The sequence below is a fragment of the Grammomys surdaster genome, unplaced genomic scaffold (genome assembly GCF_004785775.1).
Source record: "Grammomys surdaster isolate TR1022 unplaced genomic scaffold, NIH_TR_1.0 147, whole genome shotgun sequence".
Classification (NCBI taxonomy): domain Eukaryota; kingdom Metazoa; phylum Chordata; class Mammalia; order Rodentia; family Muridae; genus Grammomys; species Grammomys surdaster.
Window position 1 is genome coordinate 3,286,849 of NW_021604605.1, and position 12,952 is coordinate 3,299,800.

A 12,952-nucleotide genomic window follows, 5' to 3' on the forward strand; every position below is an offset into this window, starting at 1 on the left:
TGAAGGGAAAATAATTTACAATAAAATGATACATATTTCAATATACAAATGCAGGGACATGATCACATCAGACAGCATAATAAAATACATGTTTGCACTAACTTACAATAAATAGATTTTTATAAAAAAGATTGCAAGTAATTACATGTAAGAAAAAGACTATAAAAGTCAAAGATACAAAAGAAACAGTAATATAAAAGATGCTGTTACATAATGCAAATCTCAAATAAATATAAACTCTTTTTAAAAAATCTATATTACTAAAGCTCACTGTGAGATTCTAAAGCTTTGTGTGATATATGACATTACATAGTATGGTTCTGTGTAGTTTAGGGCAAGAAGAGTCACTAGTCCCCATCTTCTGAATGTCAGTCGTATCAACCAAACATGGCAATAACCAAAATGCCTTCATAACTTTTCAAACATCTCCTACTGGACAATATTTCTGTTCTTGAGGATTGTTACCCTATTTCATGTTCAGAAAGAAAAAGTCTAATTTGGCCAATATCATGAACTTCATGTTCTAGGATGTGGGACTCTCCATTAGGCAGAGTTGCCTATCTCTGTGTTGTTTCTGGTGGCAATATTCTTGAAATTACACCACATAATGTTGAGATCCTGACAATGACAGTAACCAAGGACAACTTTTCTCCCCTTGTGTGCCCCTGTAGATTTTCCTTCCTCCTGAATAACTGTCATGAGTTCAGAATTTCAATCACCTCAACTTTTACCTATTTTACCTCAACTATTACCCAGTTTCATCATTCATTCTTAGCTTTACATAAGTAGCTTAATTCCTATAAGACTTAATAGTCCTCTTAACAACAAATATTTTGTGATTCACCCTTCACTATCCTTAAATGCAGTTCATTGATAATATATCCTAGAATATCTTGTTTATTCTGAACATGGTTGGTCATAGAATGGTTTGATTTTCAACATAGGTCAACAGGACTACCCATAGGAGTATCTCTGTAACAACAAAATATTGTCTGATTCTGTGTCAATAGCTACAACTCTCAAGTTCCTTCTTTTTTGGTCACTGAGCTGCTAAGCCTTTGTCATCAATCTAAGAACTGTTTCATAAATTATTTGTTTTCTTCTCCCATGATCAATTTTAAGTCACAATTTTAAATAATTCTTTTTAAAAATTAACCAGTATAGAGACTCCCTTCCTGTGCCCATCTTCCCTGCCCACTGAGTCCTCTGGGGCACCCCCGGCTGTCACAAGTCTCCTGCTATCCCCTGTGAACCTCAATTATCCTTCCACCTCTTTGCCCACCTTCATCAGATCTGCTGATCAAGAGGAACCATACAGGTTAGCTTCCCTTCTGATACACAACTTTCCTGCCCACTGAGTCCTCTGGGACACCCCCCAGCTGTCATGTGCCTCCTACTATCTCCTGTGGACCCCCATTCTCCTCCCAACTCTTAGCCCACCTTCCTAAGCCCCGTTGATCCATAACCATACAGTCCAAGTATAATCACCAGAGACCCACGACACAAGGATCACTGGGGTTAGGCTACCTCCCAGTACCTACTACAACAGGAGCATCCAGAAACTAAAGCCATCCAGATGGCTAAAGGCCCTTATAAGAACACACTCACCAAAAGTTAGGACAGTACAACACCTTCAGAGCACATCTACTTCATTACATCAAGCCCTAGATATCCTAGTACAACATAAACACAAGCAAATGACCTGAAACTCAAGCTTATAAAAATGATAGAAGTCTTTAAAGAAGACATGAATAAATTGCTTAAAGAAAGATGGGAAAAAACAATCAAACAGGTAGAGGACTATGAAGAGAAAACAAATCCCTTAAAGAAATACTGGGTCTTGTTCATTCTTATTTGTGTAAGATGGGATCGCAGGGTTGTTTTGATTTGCGTTTCCCTGATGACTAAAGATGAGGAACATTTCTTTAGGTGCTTCTTGACCATTCGAGTTTCCTGTGTTGTGCATTCTCTATTTAGCTCTGGACAACATTTTTAATTGGGCTATTTGGATTTTTTGGAGTCTAACTTCTTTTTATTTTTGCATATTATCCCTCTATTGGATGTAAGATTAGTGAAGATATTTTCCCAATCTTTAGGCTGCTCTTTTGTCCTAATCACAGTTTCCTGTGCCTTACAGAAGCTTTTCAGTTTCAAGAGATCCTATTTATCAATTCTTGTTCTTAGAGCCTGAGCCATTGGAGTTCTGTTTAGGACCCCCCCCTCCAGTGTCAATGAGGTTGAAGCTCTGTCCCACTTTCTCTTCTGTTAGATTCAGTGTATTTGGTTTTATGTTTAAGTTGTTGATCCACTTGGACTTGAGCTTTGTGCAGTGTGATAAATATGAATCAATTTGCATTCTTCTACACGAAGACTGCCAGTTAGACCAGCACTATTTGTTGAAGATGCTTTCTTTTTTTCTATTGCATTTTCCAGACATAAATGTATAATCTTTACATTCTCTACCTATCCTTACTTCATGTGGTATGGATCTTAGTATATTTATAAATTTCATGTATTTGAATATACACACACAAAATGAAAGAAAAATATTCATGCTGTGATCTAGCAAGAACAAAGAAAAGCAAGATTATCACTTCCTTCATTTTGATATTCTATTTCTGTAAACACAATGTAGGGTAAGAAAAATTTTCTCAGTTACTAATTTCTTTCTCATTTTTTAGCATTGGTCAGTTTGGATGAATGACAGACTGGCATAAGCTCAATTGTTTCACATATTTAAGACTCCAGGATGACAGACAATGGGCAACAGGAAGGGAGTAGGAAAGGCCTGAAAGCTTCTGAAGTTTAAGGAAGCTATCGGGACCGAAACCAAAGTCCTAGGAGCAAATCCAGGATGGAAAAGGGATCATCCAGAGCTGAAGATGTCTGAGAGGCTGGATCACTTCTGGAACTGTCATGGGCTTCTTGATGGGTCACTGTGGTCTCTCTACGTCCCTCACTGTCTACCACAGTGCGATGTTCCTCCGCTGTCCCATCTGGCTTAGTGACCTTGGTCACAGAGATGCTTTTGAAATACGATTTGGGCTTGGGTTGAAGAAGCGGACCCAGACCTTCCTGGGAAACTTGGGAGTCAAGATCGTTATCTTCTTTGGCTCTAGAATGGGGACTCACAGACCATGTATCATCCAACCTATGAAAAGTTCCCTGGGACTCCCAATATGGAGCTGGTTTGGGGGTTCAGGTTTTGCATGACTCTCCAAGACCCCCTCAAAGATTCTGGGTTCGTGACTATCTGGGTACTTGAGCATTGAGTCTCGTAGTGTCTGCCCCTCCCGCAGTCTCTCATCAGGTGTTTCTGACTGAGGACCTGGAAGTTCAGGAGAGTGGGAAGGCAAGGTCCAGGCCCCCATCTCGCTGAAGGTGCTATTAAAATCTCGTACTAGATCATCAAAGCCAAAGTTGCTGTGGAATCACATCCCTCCTCTGGGGCTGAAGCTGAAACCGAATTCCTCTGGAGGCTGAGAACCATCAAACGCATAGCTCTCTCGACCCCACCCGCCTCTAACTTCCTCCTCTTCGTCATCATCTCAAGTCATCCCTCCAAAAAAAGGGTCTCTGTGGCTCCGAGGTCCAGGTAAGCCGAAAAAGCATCAGAAAAGATCAAAGATGCTCATTCCGGTAGGGGTACTAGAAACTTTGATCATCTGCAGCCCATGGGCAACACGAGACAACTGCCAGCTTACACTACCCTCCTCAGTTACTAATTTCACATGTGTATTGATGGATGACTACTGACATAAATCTCTGCAGTGTGTGTATAAACTATGACCTGTAGGAACCAAGTGAAGTTGTCAAAGTATAGCTCAAGTCCTTTCTCTTCCCAATTATGTGACAAAATTTTAAAGATTAATACAGGATATCACTTTCCATGGAAGCCAACTTGCTCTTTTCTGGCTGATGCATAAAATTCATACATTTAACAGTGATTCTTTTGCTATATTTACCTTGAAATTTGCTATTGACTAACTGTGTCTCACTGAAGTTTGCATGTGAATCTGTAACCTTCCCTGTAACTGTATTTGGAAATAGGACTTCTTGGCAGCAATTAGGGTTGAATGAGGTCATATGGACAGGCCCTGATCCAATAGGATTAGTGTCTTTATAAGAGGAGATACAAGAGATCCCATTCCCTGCCTACTAGAGAAGGACACACAAGAAAACAGCTGTCTGTAAGCTATGGAAAGAGCCCCACCAAACACACTAGTATCTTGATCTTGAAGTTTCTAGCTTGAGAGCTGTGTTGTTGTTGTTATGGTAGCATGAACAGACTAATATAGAACCTCAGTGTAAAAGTTCTTGGCAGATTATCAGAACTTAACAGAATGTTGCCTGTTTGAATAAAAATTGAACACCAGAAGAAATAAGAACAAAAAAGTAAATGATTTTATGATGCTAAGAATCAAACTCAAGCAGTAATCCAGAAACCTGAAACATCCCTAGTTATAGTCTTCCTTGGAATATTATCATCTTAGGTAATAGGGGGTTTGCCCTTGTTTATATGGAAACCAGTCTGGAATCTTGAAATTCCAATCAAAACCATTCCTAACGATCACCATTTACATCAGTGGAATATTTTCCCGCTGAATACAGAATTCTATGCTGGTTGGATTTCTGTGAAGATTTAAAACTTTTTATACCACACTCTTGTTTTTCTGTTTTCCAACAAGTCCATATTAAGTCTTGCCACCTTGAAGATTTTTGTTCTTCCTTCCTGTCCTCACTCAAGATTTGCCTTGTGTTTGTCTTTTGCAAACTCAATATTCTTGCAGTTGTGTGAGTGTTCACTTGGCATTTAACTTGTTTTGGTATTCTTCAAGCATTCCTGGCTCTCTAGTTAGAGCTATATGTCATTAATTGTAAAAATGCTCTCGACCATTAAGACTTCAACAATTTTATTCCCATTGTTCCATCTTTTTTTGAGAATTCAAATCATATGCATATTTTTCATTCTTATAATGCCCCATAATTGTGTTTATTTTTTTTATTTTTTCTTTCAGAATCACTAAAGGATCTTTCTTGATGCTTATTATGAGAATATGACAATTCAGATACTGTGAATGAGCTGAAAATTCCTTACCAGAGAAGAAAATCTTGCAATGGACAGATAGATGGAGAGATAGATAGATAGATAGATAGATAGATAGATAGAATGTTGGCAAAGACTTAGAGAATAAACAAATAAATAAATAAATGTTAGCAAAGATTTATTAGAGAAAAATCTAGTACTTGGGAAGCAGAAGCTTTCATATCTCTGTGAGTTCCAGGCCAGCCTAGTTGATATAATGAGTCCCAGGACAGCTAGGGTCTCTAAAGAAACTTATCTCAAAAAGTAAAACGATAACAACAACAGCAACAACAACAACAACAAAATAATGTAGGGAAAAGGTGATCCTTAAATGCTGCAGGTAGAAAAAGTAATATAATATGGCAGAGTCACTATGCAAATCAGTATGGTGTTTCTTCAAAAAAGCAATCTAAAAATAGATGTAACATATCACTTAGCCCCATCACTCCAGTGTATGTAACCGTAAGACACCAAGTCATATCATTTCACATCACAGCATATCACAGTGGCACTTGTGACTCAAGCCTTGCTGCAGCACTACTTACAACTGCCAAGTTACAGAACCAGCCCATCTGCCTGTCCAAGAAGAATGAATAAAGAAAATGTAGTTCGTAAACACAGTGGAATGTTTTTCAGCCATAAACAATGAAGATAGATTTGATACAACTGAGAATAACAATTTCAAAACAAATATTACACATTTTCTCTCATCTGTGAATCCTATATTTTACATAGATGCATAAACGTGTGTGTGTGTGTGTGTGTGTGTGTGTGTGTGTGTGTGTAGAAAAAGTAGGACATAAAACTTTTCAGAGGAACAAAGGTTATTTATGAGAGCCAGAGGGAGGGATACAGGACATGGGTAAGAACGCTGTCAATACTTATGTACTTGTGTGGAAAGTATCTCTGTAAAATATAGTATCATGTACAATAATATTTACCAATTTCTTCAAATATTGGGAACTTTGGATTTTGATACAATTTTTATAAAAGACATCTGGAGAGATAAGTAAAAGTGTAACAAAGCATACGACTTTGTTTGAAGGACTCAATTCTCAGTTCCCAGTACCCATGTCAGGAAGGTCGCAACCACCTTCATTTTCAGAGGACAGAACACTTCTGGACTGTGTTGGTCTCTGCACTCAATCTGTAACATCCATCCAACACACATAATTTTAAAATATTAAAAATATTTTTATTAAATTTCCATGAGGCTTTTTGGTAGAAATTGTCCAATTGACAGTAAAAGTTTATAAGAAAATAAAAGGACCTAAAATATTTAATGGGATTTTGCTAAAGAACAAGGTTGGAAGAATTACATAATGTGTTATCAAAATATACTATTTACCCATAGTCATCAAATGTATGTTATTGAGATAAAGAGAGGCATGAAATTCAGTGGAAATATGTCGAATATTCAGAAAACAATCTTTGTTTATTGTTTCAACAAAAACTACAAGAAAATTTGATGAGGAAAATGATAAGCCCTTCAAAAATTTATTTCAGGTAAAAGTTATATACTCAAATCCAAACAGAAATCAAATAGAAACAGTAGTTTTTAAAGCCACACCTCTTTACATTTATTTTATATCATACACTGTTTTGGAAACAGGGTCTTTACGAATTTACTATGTATGCGATTCTGGACTTGGACTCACGTCAACTCTCCTGCACTCCTTGAGTGCTGTAATTACAAGCTTGATCCACCACACTCAGATTTACACATCAGTAGTAACTCCAAAGTGCACACTACACATAAATTTAAGAGGTAAAAATCACAAAATTCTCCCTAGTATAATATAAAACAAAGTTATCTGGTTAAGGAAATAATTTCTAAGCTACAACATCAAAGACATGATCCATAATTGAAGAAAATGTGTAAATTATACTTCATCAAAATGAACAACATTTGAATGTTATTAATAAAATCCCAGGAAAAATACGATTGGAAGGACAATATTTGCAAATAATGAATGCAATAAAACATTTTAATCTAGATTATATGAAGTCTTGTAACGATATTAAGAATACAAATAGCAATGTTTTGGGCAAATATTTTTATTGAATATTTTATTTATTTACATTTCAGGTGTCATCCCCTTTCCCCATTTCCCCTCCCTAGAATCCCCATACCATCCACCCTCTTCCTTTTTGCTTTTATACCATTTTAATTACATGCATGTATTAAGGTCAGTTCTAGGTTGAGGGCCTAGCAATACAATAGATGCAAATAGTCAAGGAACAAGCAAGGCAATAAACACAAATAGTCAAAGAACAAGCAAGGCATTAATAAATCCCTGTTTCTAAGGGCTTATCAGGGTGATCAATACATCTGAGCCTACTTTCCTGTCCTAGCCCAAAATTATTTTTATGAAGCCTACTTCTTATTCTAGCCTTAAATTTAGATTCCTGCCTATTTTCTGAAGACTACTTCCTTATTCTAGCTTTAAATTTAGATTCTTGCCTGAAATTACTTCTTTGTTCTAGCCTAAGATTTAGATTTCAACCTGAAATTGCTTCTTTCTTCTAGCCTAATATCAGTTTTTGCCTGAAGCCTTCTTCCTTGTCCTTGGCCCATGTCATATTCTTGCCAAGCAGTCCCAAAGGCTTTCCATTTGGCAAATATTTTAAATAGATGTTTTCACTAAAGAAAATAAATCCGTCAACATAATCCACTTTATAAACAAACTGAAAGAAAAAAACCCACATGATCGTCTTATTAGGTGCTGAGAAATCATTTGACAAAATTCAACATCCCTTCATGGTAAAAGTCCTGGAAAGATTAGGAATTCAAGGTCCATACCTAAACATAGTAAAAGCAAAATACAGCAAGCCAGCAACCAACATCAAACTAAATGGAGAGAAACTTGAGCAATCCCACTAAAATCAGGGACTAGACAAGGCTGCCCACTCTCTCCCTACCTATTGAACATAGTACTAGAATTCCTAACCAGAGCAATTAGACAACAAACAAAAGCGAAAGTGATACAAATTGAAAAGGAAGAAGTCAAAATATCACTATTTGGAGATGATATGATAGTATAATTAAGTGACCCCAAAACTTCCACCAGAGAACTCTTAAACCTGATAAACAGCTTCAGCAAAGTGGCTGGTTATAAAATTAATTCAAACAAATCAGTAGCCTCCCTCTACTCAAAGGATAAACAGGCTGAGAAAGAAATTAGGGAAATGACACCCTTCACAATACTCACAAATAATATAAAATAACTTGGTGTGAATCTAACCAAGCAAGTAAAAGACCTATATGACAAGAATTTCAAGTCCCTGAAGAATGAAATTGAAGAAGATCTCAGAAGATGGAAAGATCTCCCATGCTCAAGGATTGGCAGGATTAACATAGTAAAAATGGCCATCTTGCCAAAAGCAATCTACAGATTCAATGTAATCTCCATCAAAATTCCAACTCAATTCTTTATAGACACAGAAAGAGCAATTTGCAAATTCATTTGGAATAACAAAAAATGCAGGATAGCTAGAACTATTCTCAACAACAAAGGAATTTCTGGGGAAACCACCATCCTCAAGCTGTACTACAGAGTAATAGTTATCAAAACTGCATCAAAACAGACAGGCAGGAAGATCAATGTAATAGAATTGAAGACCCAGAAATGAACCCACACACCTATGGTCATTTTATTCTTGCTTCTAGTCACCCAGGCTTGTTTTGTGAAGATTATAATTCTATGTGTCCATATCTGTTTTGACCTGTGTTGAGTGGATGGTTTTGTTCCTTTGCTTTTATTGTCCCTTCTGATTCATAGGAATGTGTTGTGGCTGTATGTTGTGATCCTGCTCGGTGTGGTCACTGGGGATTGCAGGTAAAATGTCTTTCTAGATATTGGTAGCTAAAACATGAATAGAGATAGGCTGGGAAGGGGTCTATGAGAGTCCTCAGAAAGTAGGAAAGCAGATTGTGCTATCAAGATCTACTTAATCCCCTAGGAAGTGGCCAGAGTGTGAGTAGAGGCTATACCAGATTGTCTGCTACAAAGCTGGGGATGAGACCATGGCAATTGGCTATGAAGGCAAGGAGGGAGAGTAAAGATTGAAGCTTGTGCCTTCCTGATTTGGAATCCTACTCGGTTCTCTGACAGGTTTTGCTGGTAGGTACCCAGGAAATGCCTGTTGGAGTTGGGAGCTGGAATTCAGGACGAATGGTGAGGATGTTTGGGAGAGAAGATCTGCATAATCCACTGGAGGTAGGGGCAACAGAATGAGGGAAGGTTCAGCATGTGGTCTGCTACAGATCTGGGGGCAAGACTGGGGCACTGAATTTGGAAGAAGCAAAGGGAGAAATGAAGATCTGCCAGTTAGACTACCTGCTTCCTTGGCCAGAGTGGCCTGAGGGTTCCGCAGGGACCCATCTCTCATTCTTAACACCTGCCAATCGTGGACTATGCTTTAATTTTTAAATTTTCATATTTGGCTTAACGTAATAAGTAAATTAAAAAATATCATTTTATACCACTATCTTTGTTACCCATATCTCTGTCCAGAGAATACCACTTTTTTTATTAGATATTTTCTTTATTTACACTTCAAATGTTATTCCCTTTTCTGGTTCCTCCCTCCCCCCAACCCTCCTATTCCATCCTTTCTCCCCCTGCTTCTATGAGGGTGGACTGTGCTTTATTATTGTAATTCTGTCAGTATAAATTGAACCAAAAAGACATACTACTTTCACAATGGACTTATTTCACTGTGTTTAAACTTATGGATATTTGTCCAAGTCATCATGTGCATCTAGAAATACTTTTTTAAATTGCTGGGTTTTAAATTCCATATGAGACCTATTCAAGCACATCTGGGTTACTTCTATTCTTTGCTCTGTTATAAAGTTGATATATTGTTGTTTAGACTTTGCATGAACATGGCTTCTTTCTCTGAGATAAATACTGTGACTAGTTATATGGTAGTTGCAAGTTTAGTTGTGTACAAAACTGCTGTTAAGCTCATTTGCATTCTCATTACCATTTTATGATGGTCCAAATTTTTTTGTTCTTTTGGTTTTTTGCATTCTCAAAACTGGCTTGAGTTATCACTACTTTCTATTTGGACTATTACGTTAGATGTGCATCTTATTGTGGTCTTAATTTACATTTCTCCTGGCTAGTGATATTTGAAATATTTTCAAGTATTTATTTGTGATCTGTCTTCCTTGATTAAATATCAGTCCATGGCCTTCACAGAATTTATAATTTCATGAATTCATTTACTAACTAAAATGCTATGTAATTTGAAACTGGTTTCCCCTTATTAGTAGCTTGTTCTCTTTTCCTTAAGAATGAGGTTTCAAGATAAATTTCTTAAAAATTGGTGATGGGTAACTTACCAGTATTTAACTTATATACAAAATTTTGCTGTCAATTCTTATAGCAATTTGCCTATCTCTTGAACCTGAATATTTTTCCTAATTGCTTTCTATTTCATGATAATATGCATGATCTGTTTTCAGTTCATTTTGGTTCAATGTGTGATAAATTGGTTAAGGTTCATTTACATAGGTACGGATGTCTACTTGTACCAACAGTGTTTGTTGTAATGGTTGCCTTTTATCCATTGACTTACCTTTGGGGAGTGGAAAGAGTTTATTTTGTTTTACACGTCCAAAGGGATATGGTGTATCATGTTGTGAAAGACATGGCAACCAGCATGGAAGGCATGGTGGTAAGAATAAATACTTGGCTGGCTATTCACATTGTATGTATACTAAGGCATTGCACAGTGATGAATGCTTGTGTTCACTCCACTTTTTTTCCTTTTTTATTTTTACAAAGTTCAGAATCATCATAGGTTTTCTGACTTCATAGATACCACCCCCAGGTATGCCCAGAGGAGAATGATGTCTAGCCAAGCTCGTTGAATCTGTGATCTCACTGTTAACATAAGAATTCTGTCTCAAATAGAGTACTCATGTATGAAATTTTCAAATAAAACCATAAACTTAAAAATAAATACAATAAAATAAATTCCTGGGCAGTTATTCTAAAACGGAAAGTTAGAGATTAAGGAAGTCATCCAATATAACTTCTATTCTCCACACACAACAGAAAAACAAGATAAAGTTACAAAGAAAATAAAAAGAAATAAAAGTAGATGTGAAACTATTTGGGGAGATGAAAGTGAACAAAAGCATGAGGAAAGAGTACAAACAGGGAAGTGGGTTTATACAAGAAAAGCACACAATATACACATATAAAACTATCACAAACCATTATTTTATTCATATATGCTAATTAAAAGGAAAAATAGTTCATGTATGTGCATGTGGCTGATGCTGCAGTTTCTATTTTCTTTTATCAATGCTATAGGACAACAATATTACCCTATCAAAATAAACCACATTGTAATCTATCACATACACACTTTGGAAAATAATAGCCTCAAATATTTAAACAGGAATAAATTTAACAAAAACAACCAAGGCCAATATATACATTGTCATGAAAAATATCTATCAAAAACAGTAAACAAATGAGGTGAATACACCATGTTTATGGTTTAGAAGGGAGAAGAAAAATTATTTTTCCAAATTTATTTGTTGTTTCAAATTTCTTACAATCACAATCAGATATAAGCATACTTTGTTATAGAAATTGACAAACTGATTCTTTAAAAAAATATATCTTTCAAAAGACTGGGAGAAATCAAAGCAATATTTAAAAAGAACATCACTGAAGGAAGTATTTTAGTTGATATAAAAATTAATATTAAGGTCAAGACTGTGATATTCCCCCAAGTAATGGCAGATATATTATTAACAATAGAAATTCAGAAATAAACCTGAACTTAGATAGTTATTCAATTTTTGTCAAAACTAAAGCAATTCTACAAGAAAAGGAAAATATTTTGATTTCGTTTTGCTTGCTTTTTGATCTCCTTTTACCCATGGTTCTAGAATAATTGCATAACCATGAGAATAATTAAGAATCTTCACCTTTTTGTGACAGTAAATATAAAAATTCCATTTATAAAAGTAATAATTTTCAAACCTTTTATCATAAGATATACAGGCTTGATTCAAGATGGGCTATAGTCATAAACATAAAGGTTAAACCATACAGTTTAAAGGAAAACATGGGTAAATATTTTCATAAACCTGTAGATGAGGAGTTTGTGTAAAGGCACAGAAAAAAGTAGCAATATAAAACTGATAAACATTCCATCAAACGCTAAATCTGTTGCTCACTCTTGCTCATAAGGAGACATTATTGAAATACAAAAGTCTTATACTAGGAGAAAATATTTTTAAAATTAATATCTGATAAGACTGCTACTCAGAATATCAAAGAATCTCATACAACTTCGATAATAAAACTCGAAAAAATTTTAAGTATATAAACGTTGCATGGGCAGCTCAGAAAGTAGTTTCCTCATTTCTTATAAAATTGAACGTAGAATTGGAGATGACTCAACTTTCTGATTATTACATACTTACCTAGGTGAATTGAAAACTTTTATGTGCACAAAAACTGTATAGTAAGGGTTAAAACAGCTTTACTGCTTCTCCAAACTCGAAGCAATATAGAGATCGTTCAATAGGTAACTGGATCTAGAGGTTGTGGAGTATTATTTGCTAATCAAAAAGGAGAGATGGTTGCTTTTGCAACAATGGAGATGAGTCTTACATGAATTTTAGCCAAGCAAAAGCAACATATAGAAGACAGATCTTTGGTTTCTAGGAGTTTGGGGGTAGCAGGAATAATTACAAATGGACTATATATGTATATTTTTACATGATGGAAATGTTCTGCATAGCACTATGCTAGAGACACATGAATACATATTTTTCAAAACCCATAGTACCATCACAGAAACTGTCTCACTGTATAAACATCAAAACTA

At 35.8% G+C, this 12,952-nt stretch overlaps 1 pseudogene; it reads right to left on the minus strand.

The window, feature by feature from the left end:
• Window positions 1-2,814: 2,814 nt before the first annotated feature.
• Window positions 2,815-3,635, minus strand: LOC114619121 (annotated as a pseudogene).
• Between the last annotated feature and the right edge of the window lie 9,317 nt (window positions 3,636-12,952).